This window comes from Heptranchias perlo, chromosome 2 (assembly GCF_035084215.1).
Source record: "Heptranchias perlo isolate sHepPer1 chromosome 2, sHepPer1.hap1, whole genome shotgun sequence".
Classification (NCBI taxonomy): domain Eukaryota; kingdom Metazoa; phylum Chordata; class Chondrichthyes; order Hexanchiformes; family Hexanchidae; genus Heptranchias; species Heptranchias perlo.
In genome coordinates this window covers 3,551,254-3,571,644 of record NC_090326.1, presented here as the reverse complement: position 1 = coordinate 3,571,644, position 20,391 = coordinate 3,551,254, and the positions used below count along the sequence as shown (strand labels likewise).

The following is a 20,391-nucleotide window of genomic DNA, read 5'->3' as shown; positions in this document are numbered from 1 at the left end:
AGGGTTTTGGATGAGCTCAAGTTTATGGAGGGTGGGATACCGGAGGTCGGCCAGGAGAGCATTGGAATAGTCAAGTCTAGAGGTAACAAAAGCATCGATGAGGGTTTCAACGGGAGATGGGCAGGGTGTAGACGGGCGATGTTACAGAGGTGGAAATAGACCGACTTGGTGAGGAGAGACTATATGGTCAAAAGCTCAGCACAGAGTCAAATAGGACTCCGACGTTGTGAAAAGTTTGGTTCAGCTTGAGACAGTGGCTCAGCAGGTGGATCGAGTCGGTGGCTATGGAATGGAGTTTGTGGTGGGGCCAAAGACAATGGTTTCGGTCTTCCCAATATTTAATTGGAGGAAAATTCATTACTGAATTTCGGACAAGCAGCGTGACAAATCGAAGGCAGTGGAAGGATCGAGAGAGGTAGGTAGGTGAGGTAGAGCTGGGTATGGTTAGAGTACATGTGTGTATCTGATGCTGCATGTAGCGGAGAAATCGGAGGGTGTCAAGGATAGATCCTTGCGGGCTGTTGACCTTCTTCCTCCTAAGTTTCACCACCACATGCTTCGAGTAAGTACAAGACACTTGATGGTGGAATATACAGAACAGACTGTAATCCTTTACAGTGCAGGTGGTCAATTTATACCGTATACAGGAATAGCTCCGGATCCCTCTCTCTTTCGAGCTCTCCCAACTAACTCTGGAACTATCCACCCTTCTTATACACTTCAGTTTTCTGACTTCAAAGGTATACCTCACAGATAAGACTTCATGACTGATCTGTTCTTGGATTCTTTCAAGAACAACTTATTAAATAAACAGTCTTAGTTGAGTACATTCCATAAACAAGACTTCCTGACAAACTGTCCTCGGAACCTTTCAAGAACAGTTTATTGACAGCTTATTTACCTAAACCACCACTCTATACCATGGTTAATTGATCCCTCTACCTATGTTTATTACACTAATCACTAAGTTGTACAATAATCACTCATGGTCGATGCAATCCCAAACACTATCTCTTTGCAACACCCCTTTGTAGATTGTTATCAGACACTTGAAGAAGTCCATCGCCTCTTCTCCCAATTCCCTTCTAGTTTCCTGTTTATCTTATAAAGCCTGTTGCTTTCATAACCATTTGTAGTTATACAGGTTATTTCGATTATTAACCATTAACTCTCCAACATTTCCAACATATTCACCACTTTTTATTTCTTCTTATGCATCATATAGTGATGATGTGGAGATGCCGGTGATGGACTGGGGTTGACAATTGTAAACAATTTTACAACACCAAGTTATAGTCCAGCAATTTTATTTTAAATTCACAAGCTTTCGGAGACTTCCTCCTTCCTCAGGTAAATGTTTCAGGATCTCCTTGAAGCCTACGCATTTATACATATAGAACAATACATGGTGTTTACAGACTGCCCCTGCAACTGCCCGTTGCCAAGGCAATCACCGTGTTCAGACAGAGAGGTGTCACCTGCAGAACCCCCGAATACACATTCAACAAAAAAACAAACAGGGAAAAAAAACAGAGAGAGGCAGAAACATCCGGAAGGCAGAGAGAGCCAGCAAATGACCCATTATATTAAAAACAGATAACATTTGTTCGCTGGTGGGGTAACGTGTAGCGTGACATGAACCCAAGATCCCGGTTGAGGCCGTCCTCATGGGTGCGGAACTTGGCTATCAATTTCTGCTCGACGATTTTGCGTTGTCGTGTGTCTCGAAGACCGCCTTGGAGTACGCTTACCCGAAGGTCGGTGGATGAATGTCCATGACTGCTGAAGTGTTCCCCGACTGGGAGGGAACCCTCCTGTTTGGCGATTGTTGCGCGGTGTCCGTTCATCCGTTGTCGCAGCGTCTGCATGGTCTCGCCAATGTACCATGCTCTGGGGCATCCTTTCCTGCAACGTATGAGGTAGACAACGTTGGCCGAGTCACAGGAGTATGAACCATGCACCTGGTGGGTGGTGTCCTCTCGTGTGATGGTGGTATCTGTGTCGATGATCTGGCATGTCTTGCAGAGGTTACCGTGGCAGGGTTGTGTGGTGTCGTGGACGCTGTTCTCTTGAAAGCTAGGTAATTTGCTGCGAACGATGGTCTGTTTGAGGTTGGGTGGCTGTTTAAAGGCGAGTAGTGGAGGTGTGGGGATGGCCACAGCGAGGTGTTTGTCCTCATTGATGACATGTTGAAGGCTGCGGAGAACATGGCGTAGTTTCTCCTATAGTGAGGTGGACTGTGTATGATGAGATGGACTGTGTATGGTGAGGTGGACTGTGTGTACATTACAGGCTTCAGTTGCTCTTCTGACAGTTGGGTCAATGACATTATCTTCTTCGCCCAACTGCAAAGTGTTAACATGATGATCAGTAACAGAATCTGAGAGGTCACAATGCAAACTATGGGGTGCAATGCAATATTCGAAATTTCCAGTGGCTGATGGTGACCACGCTAGTTACTGCTCCCACTTAGAAACGACTCCCACCCTTGTAATATCTCCCACCCTAGTAACAGCTCCCACCCTAGCAAAGACTCCCAGCCTAGTAACAATGCGACCCAGTAAAGGCTCCCACCCTCTTAACGGCTCCCACCCTAGTAACGACTCCCACCATGAGTGCTTAAACTCACGCTCTGTTCTCGTTTGGATCACCTTTATCTGATCCATATCGTCTTCAGTTCCCAAATCTAACCTCCAATCACTATATTTCAACTTGTTCAGTTCCATCTTCACATGCTCATTACCTATTAATTGTCTACTTTTCTTGATATTTAGTCCCACCTCCATATTACTAATCGAATAGTTAAACTGTCCCACAGTCTTACAATATACCATTGTGGAGCATTCAACAAGGAACCGTCACACATTGATATCGATCGAGTACCGTGTACACAATACAATACATATATATAGTCTGACAATCGATCATATCAATAGTCACAATATTACATTTAGTTCTAAAACATAACAGTCCACGTCTAGCACTATATAACATAGGCTCACAAGTTTCCACACATGGGTTACAATCACCCGAGTTACGTTCTCTCTAATCGGCTGAGTGGGTGGAAAGCTTATCCATCCAAACTTATTATCCAGGCAACTGGTTACATGATAGTGCAGATAGCTGCCTGTTGCGGTATCAAAGGTGGATCCCCAGTCTTCTCGGTCTTTACAAACGTATCGGAGCCCCCCTATAATTAGTCTCACGTCAACATAAGAGTATAGCATTAACATCCTGTGGGATTCACCAGAACTATTGGCAAACCATTTCAGTACACAGTCCGGACAGTAGGGCCCAGGAGCGCAGGTTACCATTAGCAAACTTGCTAAGATGACTAGAAAGTTGACTCCAGCCCAGTAGGGTAATTAAGTGCCTATGGTCTGTTGTAGTGACATTTTCTAGCCATCCATGACAGCTTGAATATCGAGACAGACCACAGCCCAAGATATCTTTAAAGGATCCGAAGTAATTGCTCTTAATTTTATCCCATAAATCTTATGATTCAGTAATTACCATATTTACAAGCTCCTGAGCCATGGCTGATTCAGCCCCGAGCTCACCTTTCATGGGGTGGACCACTGCTTGTACATCTTACAACGCTTTGTAATTTGTTCACGAGGACCTCATTACTCAGCATTAAGGGACGCCGCTCCCAGTGTTACTCAGGCCGCTTGGGTATCTAGACGGTCATGTTTTACTCTAATTTGGACACTGGACAAGGACCGTGAACATTTATTATACTTCTGCGACAAATCACATTAGGATAGGATAAATGTTTCACCCTTATAGGAAACGATATCATATTGCCTGCTCTCCCACACAAAAATGTCAGGAGAGTGGAAGTGTTACGTGCAACCTCCCAATATTGCCTGTGTACGTATGTGAAGTATTTACACAGATGTTCATGGCAATATTCCATTGTTGGTTGAAAAGTTTTACGTGTAAGAGGTTTCATTACCATGCCACCACGCAGTGAGAAAGTGACTGAGGATGGTTCCATCATTACCCCAGACCATTGATATCACTCCACACGGAGGCCGAGCCCCTTTTGTGAACAATCTGATAACGGACTTTTTATTGTAAACAATCATAGTGTCCCATACATTCGTCACTGCATCACATAAAAGGCTGCAGCTGCGACGCGCAATCCTCTTTCTTAATACACGTACAAAGTTGTTATTTAATTTACACCGTAAGCACCCTGGCGCAAACATAACAGAAATATAATATTGTCCCCGCATTCCATTGTTGTAAGGACCTTAACTCTGCCGTCCAAAACTGATTCATTGATTCTCAAAGCATTTCACCGAGCAATTATACCAACACAAAGACTCATCTCGGGTCACATCGGTAAAAGCAGTCCCAGAGATACGACAGTGATCATTTACTTCTTCCACCCATTCAGCCCGATGGATAACAAGGCTCGGTTGGACAAAGGCAAACGTTTCATAGGTGAGAGTTTTATTCAGTACCATTGTAAACCAACCATGAGCAAAAACATACCACAGACAAGAGAGTATAACCACGATGCCATTTCTCTGAATCGCATTGGATCGTGGCTCGATTCACGACCAGGGATTCTTTATTAGCGCTCATCTGTAAGAGTAACAACGTTTTCATCGTTCACTTCAACATTTTCTCCTTCTTCTGATTGTTGACAAGGTTCAAGCAGAGTCAAGCACATACTAGAAACCAAAAACAAAAGATACACAATTTTTTGTGGAAGCCGTCAACTTCTTAGCAGGAAGAAGACGGACACAGGCATCACCAACCTGTGCCACACAGCCGTTCACAGCTTTCAAGTTAACTTTAAAAAAAAACTTTGCCGAATGAAGAAGAGCAACATTCCATTCTTCTCTTATAAAGATTTCGTGTCTGCTAAACATGCTCAAAGTTCCGAATACAACTAAACCCAGATTTTTTTTTCGAAGTCGTCTACTCTGACTTTAACACTGTGCAACAATGCTATAGTCCATTTCACTAGATTTCATCAGATTGTTATCACAGAGACAGCAGTAGATCCTTTAAACTTGAGGGAAGGAAACGGAGCGACAGCCAACAGCATCGAAATATTGACAAAGGCTTTTAAAGAGACAATACCATTCAGACAGTCTTTTTACAGAGGCAGTGAAAACAAAATAATTTGTACGATGGAATAATGTGTCTCACTCCTGATTTTTTCTCATTTCCCCCTTTTGTGTTCCAAGTGGTTTAATTTGCGTTACACGCGACCATGAGACTCCCAATGACCCAATGTTGACAGCATCTTCAGACAGAAAATCTTCCCACAAACTTTGATCAGCGTCAACACTTTTTAAAGAAAAATAGGCATTTTACAGAAGGCATCAAAGTGCATTGTGTGTCGCTCGAATGGCTTGTTAGATTAAAGAATGATCGGCTGCCCGCTGCTCGATTAGCATTTATGGTGGCGAAAAAGCAAATGTTGATCAGGAACAAGCATTGGGCTCAGTGGTGGGACATTCGTTGGGACCAGAACGACGAGCACCAAGAAAGCAATGTTCCCTGACCGGGAATCGAACCTGGGCCGCGGCGGTGAGAGCGCCGAATCCTAACCACTAGACCACCAGGGAAGCTACGGCCAATGCATGCGAGAGAGGAGTCCAACCTTTTCTTTCCTAATTGTCCCTTTGAAATTCAGGTCTCTTTCGATCCAAAAAAAAGCTGCTCGCCCAAAATGGCATTTTCTTTTAGCACATTGGAACATAGAACATTCACGGCACAGTGGGAGGCCATTCGGCCCATCGTGTTTGTGACGGTCATCGAACAACATAAAACACTGGTTCAGACAATGACAGCACCAAGTTCGGGTAGGCATGCACACAAAATGGATGAAAGATGATGGACTTTGAGAGACGATGGGTTTTGCAGATGCCAGGATAAATAAACTGAAAGAGCTCATCAGCCTGCTTCTTTCAGATACTGAATGTCTTTATGCTCAAGAGATGTTCTCACTGCCTCAGGCCCATTATATCCAGTCGCACACTCCTTCCAATTTTGCACACCTCCCTTCGCTTTGAAACCGTGCATTTTTTTTTACACTGGGCCTCATTTTGAAGAAAGCGGTGCTGTGATCAGCTGGTGTTGTTAAGGAGATGTAGTGGCAGAAGAGACATAAAAGTCTAAAAAAACAGTGACTGTGCTGACACTGTGAGCTATAGTTAAAGGTTGGCGACAATTAGAGTGTCAGGTAGCAGATCTTTTCCAAATCTGTTAGAAATGGCAACAAAAACCTTCCCACAAACTTTGATCAGCGTCACGACTCTTTAAAAATAAATACTGGCATTTTACAGAAGGCAAGAAAGTACATTGTGTGTCACTCTAATGGGTTGTGAGATAAAGGAATGATGGGCAGCCCCTTGTTGCAACCACAGCAGTGTAAAACTGATAGCGATCAGGAGCAATCACTGGCATCAGAACGAACAGCACTTTGCAAATAACGTTCCCTGACTGGGAATCGAACCCGGGCCGCGGCGGTGAAAGCGCCGAATCCTAACCACTAGACCACCAGGGAAGCACATGGCACTATCTTGCAGGCCATCAGTCCAAGCCTCTTTTTCCTATTTGTCTCTGCATTTCACGTCCCTTTCTCCCCAAACAAGCTGCTCGGCCAAAATGGCATTTTCTTTTCGTACATAGAAACACAGAACATTCAGGGCACAGAAGGAGGCCATTCGGCCCATCGTGTCTGCGATGGTCATCGAAGAACATGAAACACTTGTTCAGACAATGACAGCACCAAGTTCTGGTCGGCATGCACTCGAAATGGATGAAAGATGTTGGGCATTGAGGGACGTTGGGTTTTGCTGATGCCAGGAGAAATAAACTCAAAGATCTCATCTCCCTCCTTTCAGGTACTGATAATGTTCAAGAGATGTTCTCACTGCCTCAGGCCCATTATCTCCAGTCGCACACTCCTTCCAATCTTGCACATCTTCCTTAGCTTTGAAAACGCTCATTTTTTACACTGGAATTCAATTTGAAGAAAGAGGTGCTGTGATTAGTTGGTGTTGTTAAGGAGATGTCGTGCCAGGAGAGACATAAATGGCTAATGAGAACAGTTACTGTTCTGACACTGTGAGCTACAGTTAAAGATTGGCGACAATTAAAGTGACAAGCAACAGGTCTTTTCCGAATCTTGGGAGAAATGGCAAAAAAAATCTTCCCACAAACTTTGATCAGCGTCAACACATTTTAAAGAAATGTAGGCATTTTACAGAAGGCATGAAAGTGCATTGTATGTCGCTCTAATGGCTTGTTAGATGAAAGAATGATCGGCTGCCCGCTGCTCGATTAGCATTTATGTTGGCGAAAAAGCTAATGTTGATCAGGAGCAAGCATTGGGCTCAGTGATGGGACATTCGTTGGCACCAGAACGACGAGCACCAAGAAAGCAATCTTCCCTGACCGGGAATCGAACCCGTGCCGCGGCGGTGAGAGCGCCGAATCCTAACCACTAGACCACCAGGGAAGCTACGGCTGATGCATGCGAGAGAGGAGTCCAACCTTTTCTTTCCTAATTGTCCCTTTGAAATTCAGGTCTCTTTCGATCCAAAAAAAAGCTGCTCGCCCAAAATGGCATTTTCTTTTAGCACATTGGAACATAGAACATTCACGGCACAGTGGGAGGCCATTCGGCCCATCGTGTTTGTGACGGTCATCGAACAACATAAAACACTGGTTCAGACAATGACAGCACCAAGTTCGGGTAGGCATGCACACAAAATGGATGAAAGATGATGGACTTTGAGAGACGATGGGTTTTGCAGATGCCAGGATAAATAAACTGAAAGAGCTCATCAGCCTGCTTCTTTCAGATACTGAATGTCTTTATGCTCAAGAGATGTTCTCACTGCCTCAGGCCCATTATATCCAGTCGCACACTCCTTCCAATCTTGCACACCTCCCTTCGCTTTGAAACCGTGCATTTTTTTTTACACTGGGCCTCATTTTGAAGAAAGCGGTGCTGTGATCAGCTGGTGTTGTTAAGGAGATGTAGTGGCAGAAGAGACATAAAAGTCTAAAAAAACAGTGACTGTGCTGACACTGTGAGCTATAGTTAAAGGTTGGCGACAATTAGAGTGTCAGGCAGCAGATCTTTTCCAAATCTGCTGGAAATGGCAACAAAAACCTTCCCACAAACTTTGATCAGCGTCACGACTCTTTAAAAATAAATACTGGCATTTTACAGAAGGCAAGAAAGTACATTGTGTGTCACTCTAATGGGTTGTGAGATAAAGGAATGATGGGCAGCCCCTTGTTGCAACCACAGCAGTGTAAAACTGATAGCGATCAGGAGCAATCACTGGCATCAGAACGAACAGCACTTTGCAAATAACGTTCCCTGACCGGGAATCGAACCCGGGCCGCGGCGGTGAAAGCGCCGAATCCTAACCACTAGACCACCAGGGAAGCACATGGCACAATCTTGCAGGCCATCAGTCCAAGCCTCTTTTTCCTATTTGTCTCTGCATTTCACGTCCCTTTCTCCCCAAACAAGCTGCTCGGCCAAAATGGCATTTTCTTTTTGTACATAGAAACACAGAACATTCAGGGCACAGAAGGAGGCCATTCGGCCCATCGTGTCTGCGACGGTCATCGAAGAACATGAAACACTTGTTCAGACAATGACAGCACCAAGTTCGGGTCGGCATGCACTCGAAATGGATGAAAGATGTTGGGCATTGAGGGACGTTGGGTTTTGCTGATGCCAGGAGAAATAAACTCAAAGATCTCATCTCCCTCCTTTCAGGTACTGATAATGTTCAAGAGATGTTCTCACTGCCTCAGGCCCATTATCTCCAGTCGCACACTCCTTCCAATCTTGCACATCTTCCTTAGCTTTGAAAACGCTCATTTTTTACACTGGAATTCAATTTGAAGAAAGAGGTGCTGTGATTAGTTGGTGTTGTTAAGGAGATGTCGTGCCAGGAGAGACATAAATGGCTAATGAGAACAGTTACTGTTCTGACACTGTGAGCTACAGTTAAAGGTTGGCGACAATTAAAGTGACAAGCAACAGGTCTTTTCCGAATCTTGGGAGAAATGGCAACAAAAATCTTCCCACAAACTTTGATCAGCGTCAACACATTTTAAAGAAATGTAGGCATTTTACAGAAGGCATGAAAGTGCATTGTATGTCGCTCTAATGGCTTGTTAGATTAAAGAATGATCGGCTGCCCGCTGCTCGATTAGCATTTATGTTGGCGAAAAAGCTAATGTTGATCAGGAGCAAGCATTGGGCTCAGTGATGGGACATTCGTTGGCACCAGAACGACGAGCACCAAGAAAGCAATCTTCCCTGACCGGGAATCGAACCCGGGCCGCGGCGGTGAGAGCGCCGAATCCTAACCACTAGACCACCAGGGAAGCTACGGTTGATGCATGCGAGAGAGGAGTCCAACCTTTTCTTTCCTAATTGTCCCTTTGAAATTCAGGTCTCTTTCGATCCAAAAAAAAGCTGCTCGCCCAAAATGGCATTTTTCTTTTAGCACATTGGAACATAAAACATTCACGGCCCATCGTGTTTGTGACGGTCATCGAACAACATAAAACACTGGTTCAGACAATGACAGCACCAAGTTCGGATAGGCATGCACACAAAATGGATGAAAGATGATGGACTTTGAGAGACGATGGGTTTTGCAGATGCCAGGATAAATAAACTGAAAGAGCTCATCAGCCTGCTTCTTTCAGATACTGAATGTCTTTATGCTCAAGAGATGTTCTCACTGCCTCAGGCCCATTATATCCAGTCGCACACTCCTTCCAATCTTGCACACCTCCCTTCGCTTTGAAACCGTGCATTTTTTTTTACACTGGGCCTCATTTTGAAGAAAGCGGTGCTGTGATCAGCTGGTGTTGTTAAGGAGATGTAGTGGCAGAAGAGACATAAAAGTCTAAAAAAACAGTGACTGTGCTGACACTGTGAGCTATAGTTAAAGGTTGGCGACAATTAGAGTGTCAGGCAGCAGATCTTTTCCAAATCTGCTGGAAATGGCAACAAAAACCTTCCCACAAACTTTGATCAGCGTCACGACTCTTTAAAAATAAATACTGGCATTTTACAGAAGGCAAGAAAGTACATTGTGTGTCACTCTAATGGGTTGTGAGATAAAGGAATGATGGGCAGCCCCTTGTTGCAACCACAGCAGTGTAAAACTGATAGCGATCAGGAGCAATCACTGGCATCAGAACGAACAGCACTTTGCAAATAACGTTCCCTGACCGGGAATCGAACCCGGGCCGCGGCGGTGAAAGCACCGAATCCTAACCACTAGACTACCAGGGAAGCACATGGCACGATCTTGCAGGCCATCAGTCCAAGCCTCTTTTTCCTATTTGTCTCTGCATTTCACGTTCCTTTCTCCCCAAACAAGCTGCTCGGCCAAAATGGCATTTTCTTTTCGTACAGAGAAACACAGAACATTCAGGGCACAGAAGGAGGCCATTCGGCCCATCGTGTCTGCGACGGTCATCGAAGAACATGAAACACTTGTTCAGACAATGACAGCACCAAGTTCGGGTCGGCATGCACTCGAAATGGATGAAAGATGTTGGGCATTGAGGGACGATGGGTTTTGCTGATGCCAGGAGAAGTAAACTCAAAGATCTCATCTCCCTCCTTTCAGGTACTGATAATGTTCAAGAGATGTTCTCACTGCCTCAGGCCCATTATCTCCAGTCGCACACTCCTTCCAATCTTGCACATCTTCCTTAGCTTTGAAAACGCTCATTTTTTACACTGGAATTCAATTTGAAGAAAGAGGTGCTGTGATTAGTTGGTGTTGTTAAGGAGATGTCGTGCCAGGAGAGACATAAATGGCTAATGAGAACAGTTACTGTTCTGACACTGTGAGCTACAGTTAAAGGTTGGCGACAATTAAAGTGACAAGCAACAGGTCTTTTCCGAATCTTGGGAGAAATGGCAACAAAAATCTGCCCACAAACTTTGATCAGCGTCAACACATTTTAAAGAAATGTAGGCATTTTACAGAAGGCATGAAAGTGCATTGTATGTCGCTCTAATGGCTTGTTAGATTAAAGAATGATCGGCTGCCCGCTGCTCGATTAGCATTTATGTTGGCGAAAAAGCTAATGTTGATCAGGAGCAAGCATTGGGCTCAGTGATGGGACATTCGTTGGCACCAGAACGACGAGCACCAAGAAAGCAATCTTCCCTGACCGGGAATCGAACCCGGGCCGCAGCGGTGAGAGCGCCGAATCCTAACCACTAGACTACCAGGGAAGCTACGGCTGATGCATGCGAGAGAGGAGTCCAACCTTTTCTTTCCTAATTGTCCCTTTGAAATTCAGGTCTCTTTCGATCCAAAAAAAAGCTGCTCGCCCAAAATGGCATTTTCTTTTAGCACATTGGAACATAGAACATTCACGGCACAGTGGGAGGCCATTCGGCCCATCATGTTTGTGACGGTCATCGAACAACATAAAACACTGGTTCAGACAATGACAGCACCAAGTTCGGGTAGGCATGCACACAAAATGGATGAAAGATGATGGACTTTGAGAGACGATGGGTTTTGCAGATGCCAGGATAAATAAACTGAAAGAGCTCATCAGCCTGCTTCTTTCAGATACTGAATGTCTTTATGCTCAAGAGATGTTCTCACTGCCTCAGGCCCATTATATCCAGTCGCACACTCCTTCCAATCTTGCACACCTCCCTTCGCTTTGAAACCGTGCATTTTTTTTTACACTGGGCCTCATTTTGAAGAAAGCGGTGCTGTGATCAGCTGGTGTTGTTAAGGAGATGTAGTGGCAGAAGAGACATAAAAGTCTAAAAAAACAGTGACTGTGCTGACACTGTGAGCTATAGTTAAAGGTTGGCGACAATTAGAGTGTCAGGCAGCAGATCTTTTCCAAATCTGCTGGAAATGGCAACAAAAACCTTCCCACAAACTTTGATCAGCGTCACGACTCTTTAAAAATAAATACTGGCATTTTACAGAAGGCAAGAAAGTACATTGTGTGTCACTCTAATGGGTTGTGAGATAAAGGAATGATGGGCAGCCCCTTGTTGCAACCACAGCAGTGTAAAACTGATAGCGATCAGGAGCAATCACTGGCATCAGAACAAACAGCACTTTGCAAATAACATTTCCTGACCGGGAATCGAACCCGGGCCACGGCGGTGAAAGTGCCGAATCCTAACCACTCGACCACCAGGGAAGCACATGGCACGATCTTGCAGGCCATCAGTCCAAGCCTCTTTTTCCTATTTGTCTCTGCATTTCACGTCCCTTTCTCCCCAAACAAGCTGCTCGGCCAAAATGGCATTTTCTTTTCGTACATGGAAACACAGAGCATTCAGGGCACAGAAGGAGGCCATTCGGCCCATCGTGTCTGCGACGGTCATCGAAGAACATGAAACACTTGTTCAGACAATGACAGCACCAAGTTCGGGTCGGCATGCACTCGAAATGGATGAAAGATGTTGGGCATTGAGGGACGATGGGTTTTGCTGATGCCAGGAGAAATAAACTCAAAGATCTCATCTCCCTCCTTTCAGGTACTGATAATGTTCAAGAGATGTTCTCACTGCCTCAGGCCCATTATCTCCAGTCGCACACTCCTTCCAATCTTGCACATCTTCCTTAGCTTTGAAAACGCTCATTTTTTACACTGGAATTCAATTTGAAGAAAGAGGTGCTGTGATTAGTTGGTGTTGTTAAGGAGATGTCGTGCCAGGAGAGACATAAATGGCTAATGAGAACAGTTACTGTTCTGACACTGTGAGCTACAGTTAAAGGTTGGCGACAATTAAAGTGACAAGCAACAGGTCTTTTCCGAATCTTGGGAGAAATGGCAACAAAAATCTGCCCACAAACTTTGATCAGCGTCAACACATTTTAAAGAAATGTAGGCATTTTACAGAAGGCATGAAAGTGCATTGTATGTCGCTCTAATGGCTTGTTAGATTAAAGAATGATCGGCTGCCCGCTGCTCGATTAGCATTTATGTTGGCGAAAAAGCTAATGTTGATCAGGAGCAAGCATTGGGCTCAGTGATGGGACATTCGTTGGCACCAGAACGACGAGCACCAAGAAAGCAATCTTCCCTGACCGGGAATCGAACCCGGGCCGCGGCGGTGAGAGCGCCGAATCCTAACCACTAGACCACCAGGGAAGCTACGGCTGATGCATGCGAGAGAGGAGTCCAACCTTTTCTTTCCTAATTGTCCCTTTGAAATTCAGGTCTCTTTCGATCCAAAAAAAAGCTGCTCGCCCAAAATGGCATTTTCTTTTAGCACATTGGAACATAGAACATTCACGGCACAGTGGGAGGCCATTCGGCCCATCGTGTTTGTGACGGTCATCGAACAACATAAAACACTGGTTCAGACAATGACAGCACCAAGTTCGGGTAGGCATGCACACAAAATGGATGAAAGATGATGGACTTTGAGAGACGATGGGTTTTGCAGATGCCAGGATAAATAAACTGAAAGAGCTCATCAGCCTGCTTCTTTCAGATACTGAATGTCTTTATGCTCAAGAGATGTTCTCACTGCCTCAGGCCCATTATATCCAGTCGCACACTCCTTCCAATCTTGCACACCTCCCTTCGCTTTGAAACCGTGCATTTTTTTTTACACTGGGCCTCATTTTGAAGAAAGCGGTGCTGTGATCAGCTGGTGTTGTTAAGGAGATGTAGTGGCAGAAGAGACATAAAAGTCTAAAAAACAGTGACTGTTCTGACACTGTGAGCTATAGTTAAAGGTTGGCGACAATTAGAGTGTCAGGCAGCAGATCTTTTCCAAATCTGCTGGAAATGGCAACAAAAACCTTCCCACAAACTTTGATCAGCATCACGACTCTTTAAAAATAAATACTGGCATTTTACAGAAGGCAAGAAAGTACATTGTGTGTCACTCTAATGGGTTGTGAGATAAAGGAATGATGGGCAGCCCCTTGTTGCAACCACAGCAGTGTAAAACTGATAGCGATCAGGAGCAATCACTGGCATCAGAACGAACAGCACTTTGCAAATAACGTTCCCTGACCGGGAATCGAACCCGGGCCGCGGCGGTGAAAGCGCCGAATCCTAACCACTAGACCGCTAGGGAAGCACATGGCATGATCTTGCAGGCCATCAGTCCAAGCCTCTTTTTCCTATTTGTCTCTGCATTTCACGTCCCTTTCTCCCCAAACAAGCTGCTCGGCCAAAATGGCATTTTCTTTTCGTACATAGAAACACAGAACATTCAGGGCACAGAAGGAGGCCATTCGGCCCATCGTGTCTGCGACGGTCATCGAAGAACATGAAACACTTGTTCAGACAATGACAGCACCAAGTTCGGGTCGGCATGCACTCGAAATGGATGAAAGATGTTGGGCATTGAGGGACGATGGGTTTTGCTGATGCCAGGAGAAATAAACTCAAAGATCTCATCTCCCTCCTTTCAGGTACTGATAATGTTCAAGAGATGTTCTCACTGCCTCAGGCCCATTATCTCCAGTCGCACACTCCTTCCAATCTTGCACATCTTCCTTAGCTTTGAAAAGGCTCATTTTTTACACTGGAATTCAATTTGAAGAAAGAGGTGCTGTGATTAGTTGGTGTTGTTAAGGAGATGTCGTGCCAGGAGAGACATAAATGGCTAATGAGAACAGTTACTGTTCTGACACTGTGAGCTACAGTTAAAGGTTGGCGACAATTCAAGTGACAAGCAACAGGTCTTTTCCGAATCTTGGGAGAAATGGCAACAAAAATCTTCCCACAAACTTTGATCAGCGTCAACACATTTTAAAGAAATGTAGGCATTTTACAGAAGGCATGAAAGTGCATTGTATGTCGCTCTAATGGCTTGTTAGATTAAAGAATGATCGGCTGCCCGCTGCTCGATTAGCATTTATGTTGGCGAAAAAGCTCATGTTGATCAGGAGCAAGCATTGGGCTCAGTGATGGGACATCTGTTGGCACCAGAACGACGAGCACCAAGAAAGCAATCTTCCCTGACCGGGAATCGAACCCAGGCCGCGGCGGTGAGAGCGCCGAATCCTAACCACTAGACCACCAGGGAAGCTACGGCTGATGCATGCGAGAGAGGAGTCCAACCTTTTCTTTCCTAATTGTCCCTTTGAAATTCAGGTCTCTTTCGATCCAAAAAAAAGCTGCTCGCCCAAAATGGCATTTTCTTTTAGCACATTGGAACATAGAACATTCACGGCACAGTGGGAGGCCATTCGGCCCATCGTGTTTGTGACGGTCATCGAACAACATAAAACACTGGTTCAGACAATGACAGCACCAAGTTCGGGTAGGCATGCACACAAAATGGATGAAAGATGATGGACTTTGAGAGACGATGGGTTTTGCAGATGCCAGGATAAATAAACTGAAAGAGCTCATCAGCCTGCTTCTTTCAGATACTGAATGTCTTTATGCTCAAGAGATGTTCTCACTGCCTCAGGCCCATTATATCCAGTCGCACACTCCTTCCAATTTTGCACACCTCCCTTCGCTTTGAAACCGTGCATTTTTTTTTGCACTGGGCCTCATTTTGAAGAAAGCGGTGCTGTGATCAGCTGGTGTTGTTAAGGAGATGTAGTGGCAGAAGAGACATAAAAGTCTAAAAAACAGTGACTGTTCTGACACTGTGAGCTATAGTTAAAGGTTGGCGACAATTAGAGTGTCAGGCAGCAGATCTTTTCCAAATCTGCTGGAAATGGCAACAAAAACCTTCCCACAAACTTTGATCAGCGTCACGACTCTTTAAAAATAAATACTGGCATTTTACAGAAGGCAAGAAAGTACATTGTGTGTCACTCTAATGGGTTGTGAGATGAAGGAATGATGGGCAGCCCCTTGTTGCAACCACAGCAGTGTAAAACTGATAGCGATCAGGAGCAATCACTGGCATCAGAACGAACAGCACTTTGCAAATAACGTTCCCTGACCGGGAATCGAACCCGGGCCGCAGCGGTGAAAGCGCCGAATCCTAACCACTCGACCACCAGGGAAGCACATGGCACGATCTTGCAGGCCATCAGTCCAAGCCTCTTTTTCCTATTTGTCTCTGCATTTCACGTCCCTTTCTCCCCAAACAAGCTGCTCGGCCAAAATGGCATTTTCTTTTCGTACATAGAAACACAGAACATTCAGGGCACAGAAGGAGGCCATTCGGCTCATCGTGTCTGCGACGGTCATCGAAGAACATGAAACACTTGTTCAGACAATGACAGCACCAAGTTCGGGTCGGCATGCACTCGAAATGGATGAAAGATGTTGGGCATTGAGGGACGATGGGTTTTGCTGATGCCAGGAGAAATAAACTCAAAGATCTCATCTCCCTCCTTTCAGGTACTGATAATGTTCAAGAGATGTTCTCACTGCCTCAGGCCCATTATCTCCAGTCGCACACTCCTTCCAATCTTGCACATCTTCCTTAGCTTTGAAAACGCTCATTTTTTACACTGGAATTCAATTTGAAGAAAGAGGTGCTGTGATTAGTTGGTGTTGTTAAGGAGATGTCGTGCCAGGAGAGACATAAATGGCTAATGAGAACAGTTACTGTTCTGACACTGTGAGCTACAGTTAAAGGTTGGCGACAATTAAAGTGACAAGCAACAGGTCTTTTCCGAATCTTGGGAGAAATGGCAACAAAAATCTTCCCACAAACTTTGATCAGCGTCAACACATTTTAAAGAAATGTAGGCATTTTACAGAAGGCATGAAAGTGCATTGTATGTCGCTCTAATGGCTTGTCAGATTAAAGAATGATCGGCTGCCCGCTGCTCGATTAGCATTTATGTTGGCGAAAAAGCTAATGTTGATCAGGAGCAAGCATTGGGCTCAGTGATGGGACATTCGTTGGCACCAGAACGACGAGCACCAAGAAAGCAATCTTCCCTGACCGGGAATCGAACCCGGGCCACGGCGGTGAAAGCGCCGAATCCTAACCACTAGACCACCAGGGAAGCACATGGCACGATCTTGCAGGCCATCAGTCCAAGCCTCTTTTTCCTATTTGTCTCTGCATTTCACGTCCCTTTCTCCCCAAACAAGCTGCTCGGCCAAAATGGCATTTTCTTTTTGTACATAGAAACACAGAACATTCAGGGCACAGAAGGAGGCCATTCGGCCCATCGTGTCTGCGACGGTCATCGAAGAACATGAAACACTTGTTCAGACAATGACAGCACCAAGTTCGGGTCGGCATGCACTCGAAATGGATGAAAGATGTTGGGCATTGAGGGACGATGGGTTTTGCTGATGCCAGGAGAAATAAACTCAAAGATCTCATCTCCCTCCTTTCAGGTACTGATAATGTTTAAGAGATGTTCTCACTGCCTCAGGCCCATTATCTCCAGTCGCACACTCCTTCCAATCTTGCACATCTTCCTTAGCTTTGAAAACGCTCATTTTTTACACTGGAATTCAATTTGAAGAAAGAGGTGCTGTGATTAGTTGGTGTTGTTAAGGAGATGTCGTGCCAGGAGAGACATAAATGGCTAATGAGAACAGTTACTGTTCTGACACTGTGAGCTACAGTTAAAGGTTGGCGACAATTAAAGTGACAAGCAACAGGTCTTTTCCGAATCTTGGGAGAAATGGCAACAAAAATCTTCCCACAAACTTTGATCAGCGTCAACACATTTTAAAGAAATGTAGGCATTTTACAGAAGGCATGAAAGTGCATTGTATGTCGCTCTAATGGCTTGTTAGATTAAAGAATGATCGGCTGCCCGCTGCTCGATTAGCATTTATGTTGGCGAAAAAGCTAATGTTGATCAGGAGCAAGCATTGGGCTCAGTGATGGGACATTCGTTGGCACCAGAACGACGAGCACCAAGAAAGCAATCTTCCCTGACGGGGAATCGAACCCGGGCCGCGGCGGTGAGAACGCCGAATCCTAACCACTAGACCACCAGGGAAGCTACGGCTGATGCATGCGAGAGAGGAGTCCAACCTTTTCTTTCCTAATTGTCCCTTTGAAATTCAGGTCTCTTTCGATCCAAAAAAAAGCTGCTCGCCCAAAATGGCATTTTCTTTTAGCACATTGGAACATAGAACATTCACGGCACAGTGGGAGGCCATTCGGCCCATCGTGTTTTGACGGTCATCGAACAACATAAAACACTGGTTCAGACAATGACAGCACCAAGTTCGGGTAGGCATGCACACAAAATGGATGAAAGATGATGGACTTTGAGAGACGATGGGTTTTGCAGATGCCAGGATAAATAAACTGAAAGAGCTCATCAGCCTGCTTCTTTCAGATACTGAATGTCTTTATGCTCAAGAGATGTTCTCACTGCCTCAGGCCCATTATATCCAGTCGCACACTCCTTCCAATCTTGCACACCTCCCTTCGCTTTGAAACCGTGCATTTTTTTTTACACTGGGCCTCATTTTGAAGAAAGCGGTGCTGTGATCAGCTGGTGTTGTTAAGGAGATGTAGTGGCAGAAGAGACATAAAAGTCTAAAAAACAGTGACTGTTCTGACACTGTGAGCTATAGTTAAAGGTTGGCGACAATTAGAGTGTCAGGCAGCAGATCTTTTCCAAATCTGCTGGAAATGGCAACAAAAACCTTCCCACAAACTTTGATCAGCGTAACGACTCTTTAAAAATAAATACTGGCATTTTACAGAAGGCAAGAAAGTACATTGTGTGTCACTCTAATGGGTTGTGAGATAAAGGAATGATGGGCAGCCCCTTGTTGCAACCACAGCAGTGTAAAACTGATAGCGATCAGGAGCAATCACTTGCATCAGAACGAACAGCACTTTGCAAATAACGTTCCCTGACCGGGAATCGAACCCAGGCCGCGGCGGTGAAAGCGCCGAATCCTAACCACTAGACCACCAGGGAAGCACATGGCACGATCTTGCAGGGCATCAGTCCAAGCCTCTTTTTCCTATTTGTCTCTGCATTTCACATCCCTTTCTCCCCAAACAAGCTGCTCGGCCAAAATGGCATTTTCTTTTTGTACATAGAAACACAGAACATTCAGGGCACAGAAGGAGGCCATTCGGCCCATCGTGTCTGCGACGGTCATCGAAGAACATGAAACACTTGTTCAGACAATGACAGCACCAAGTTCGGGTCGGCATGCACTCGAAATGGATTTAAGATGTTGGGCATTGAGGGACGGTGGGTTTTGCTGATGCCAGGAGAAATAAACTCAAAGATCTCATCTCCCTCCTTTCAGGTACTGATAATGTTCAAGAGATGTTCTCACTGCCTCAGGCCCATTATCTCCAGTCGCACACTCCTTCCAATCTTGCACATCTTCCTTAGCTTTGAAAACGCTCATTTTTTACACTGGAATTCAATTTGAAGAAAGAGGTGCTGTGATTAGTTGGTGTTGTTAAGGAGATGTCGTGCCAGGAGAGACATAAATGGCTAATGAGAACAGTTACTGTTCTGACACTGTGAGCTACAGTTAAAGGTTGGCGACAATTAAAGTGACAAGCAACAGGTCTTTTCCGAATCTTGGGAGAAATGGCAACAAAAATCTTCCCACAAACTTTGATCAGCGTCAACACATTTTAAAGAAATGTAAGCATTTTACAGAAGGCATGAAAGTGCATTGTATGTCGCTCTAATGGCTTGTTAGATTAAAGAATGATCGGCTGCCCGCTGCTCGATTAGCATTTATGTTGGCGAAAAAGCTAATGTTGATCAGGAGCAAGCATTGGGCTCAGTGATGGGACATCCGTTGGCACCAGAACGACGAGCACCAAGAAAGCAATCTTCCCTGACCGGGAATCGAACCCGGGCCGCGGCGGTGAAAGCGCCGAATCCTAACCACTAGACCACCAGGGAAGCTACGGCTGATGCATGCGAGAGAGGAGTCCAACCTTTTCTTTCCTAATTGTCCCTTTGAAATTCAGGTCTCTTTCGATCCAAAAAAAAGCTGCTCGCCCAAAATGGCATTTTCTTTTAGCACATTGGAACATAGAACATTCACGGCACAGTGGGAGGCCATTCGGCCCATCGTGTTTGTGACGGTCATCGAACAACATAAAACACTGGTTCAGACAATGACAGCACCAAGTTCGGGTAGGCATGCACACAAAATGGATGAAAGATGATGGACTTTGAGAGACGATGGGTTTTGCAGATGCCAGGATAAATAAACTGAAAGAGCTCATCAGCCTGCTTCTTTCAGATACTGAATGTCTTTATGCTCAAGAGATGTTCTCACTGCCTCAGGCCCATTATATCCAGTCGCACACTCCTTCCAATTTTGCACACCTCCCTTCGCTTTGAAACCGTGCATTTTTTTTTACACTGGGCCTCATTTTGAAGAAAGCGGTGCTGTGATCAGCTGGTGTTGTTAAGGAGATGTAGTGGCAGAAGAGACATAAAAGTCTAAAAAACAGTGACTGTTTTGACACTGTGA

At 45.1% G+C, this 20,391-nt stretch overlaps 16 non-coding genes across 16 annotated transcripts; all 16 read right to left on the bottom strand.

Annotated features, from left to right (window-relative positions):
* Nucleotides 1-5,519: 5,519 nt before the first annotated feature.
* Nucleotides 5,520-5,591, bottom strand: trnae-cuc (transfer RNA glutamic acid (anticodon CUC)). The gene has a single exon. It is a non-coding gene; the product is annotated as a tRNA-Glu (tRNA).
* An 869-nt stretch (nt 5,592-6,460) lies between these two features.
* On the bottom strand, nt 6,461-6,532 carry trnae-uuc (transfer RNA glutamic acid (anticodon UUC)). The gene has a single exon. It is a non-coding gene; the product is annotated as a tRNA-Glu (tRNA).
* Nucleotides 6,533-7,417: 885 nt separating this feature from the next.
* Nucleotides 7,418-7,489, bottom strand: trnae-cuc (transfer RNA glutamic acid (anticodon CUC)). Its single transcript has one exon. It is a non-coding gene; the product is annotated as a tRNA-Glu (tRNA).
* Nucleotides 7,490-8,358: 869 nt separating this feature from the next.
* trnae-uuc (transfer RNA glutamic acid (anticodon UUC)) lies at nt 8,359-8,430 on the bottom strand. Its single transcript has one exon. It is a non-coding gene; the product is annotated as a tRNA-Glu (tRNA).
* An 885-nt stretch (nt 8,431-9,315) lies between these two features.
* Nucleotides 9,316-9,387, bottom strand: trnae-cuc (transfer RNA glutamic acid (anticodon CUC)). Its single transcript has one exon. It is a non-coding gene; the product is annotated as a tRNA-Glu (tRNA).
* Nucleotides 9,388-10,237: 850 nt separating this feature from the next.
* On the bottom strand, nt 10,238-10,309 carry trnae-uuc (transfer RNA glutamic acid (anticodon UUC)). Its single transcript has one exon. It is a non-coding gene; the product is annotated as a tRNA-Glu (tRNA).
* An 885-nt stretch (nt 10,310-11,194) lies between these two features.
* On the bottom strand, nt 11,195-11,266 carry trnae-cuc (transfer RNA glutamic acid (anticodon CUC)). Its single transcript has one exon. It is a non-coding gene; the product is annotated as a tRNA-Glu (tRNA).
* An 869-nt stretch (nt 11,267-12,135) lies between these two features.
* Nucleotides 12,136-12,207, bottom strand: trnae-uuc (transfer RNA glutamic acid (anticodon UUC)). The gene has a single exon. It is a non-coding gene; the product is annotated as a tRNA-Glu (tRNA).
* An 885-nt stretch (nt 12,208-13,092) lies between these two features.
* trnae-cuc (transfer RNA glutamic acid (anticodon CUC)) lies at nt 13,093-13,164 on the bottom strand. The gene has a single exon. It is a non-coding gene; the product is annotated as a tRNA-Glu (tRNA).
* Nucleotides 13,165-14,032: 868 nt separating this feature from the next.
* On the bottom strand, nt 14,033-14,104 carry trnae-uuc (transfer RNA glutamic acid (anticodon UUC)). Its single transcript has one exon. It is a non-coding gene; the product is annotated as a tRNA-Glu (tRNA).
* An 885-nt stretch (nt 14,105-14,989) lies between these two features.
* On the bottom strand, nt 14,990-15,061 carry trnae-cuc (transfer RNA glutamic acid (anticodon CUC)). Its single transcript has one exon. It is a non-coding gene; the product is annotated as a tRNA-Glu (tRNA).
* Nucleotides 15,062-15,929: 868 nt separating this feature from the next.
* Nucleotides 15,930-16,001, bottom strand: trnae-uuc (transfer RNA glutamic acid (anticodon UUC)). The gene has a single exon. It is a non-coding gene; the product is annotated as a tRNA-Glu (tRNA).
* An 885-nt stretch (nt 16,002-16,886) lies between these two features.
* On the bottom strand, nt 16,887-16,958 carry trnae-uuc (transfer RNA glutamic acid (anticodon UUC)). The gene has a single exon. It is a non-coding gene; the product is annotated as a tRNA-Glu (tRNA).
* An 885-nt stretch (nt 16,959-17,843) lies between these two features.
* Nucleotides 17,844-17,915, bottom strand: trnae-cuc (transfer RNA glutamic acid (anticodon CUC)). Its single transcript has one exon. It is a non-coding gene; the product is annotated as a tRNA-Glu (tRNA).
* Nucleotides 17,916-18,782: 867 nt separating this feature from the next.
* Nucleotides 18,783-18,854, bottom strand: trnae-uuc (transfer RNA glutamic acid (anticodon UUC)). The gene has a single exon. It is a non-coding gene; the product is annotated as a tRNA-Glu (tRNA).
* Nucleotides 18,855-19,739: 885 nt separating this feature from the next.
* Nucleotides 19,740-19,811, bottom strand: trnae-uuc (transfer RNA glutamic acid (anticodon UUC)). The gene has a single exon. It is a non-coding gene; the product is annotated as a tRNA-Glu (tRNA).
* Nucleotides 19,812-20,391: the final 580 nt, after the last annotated feature.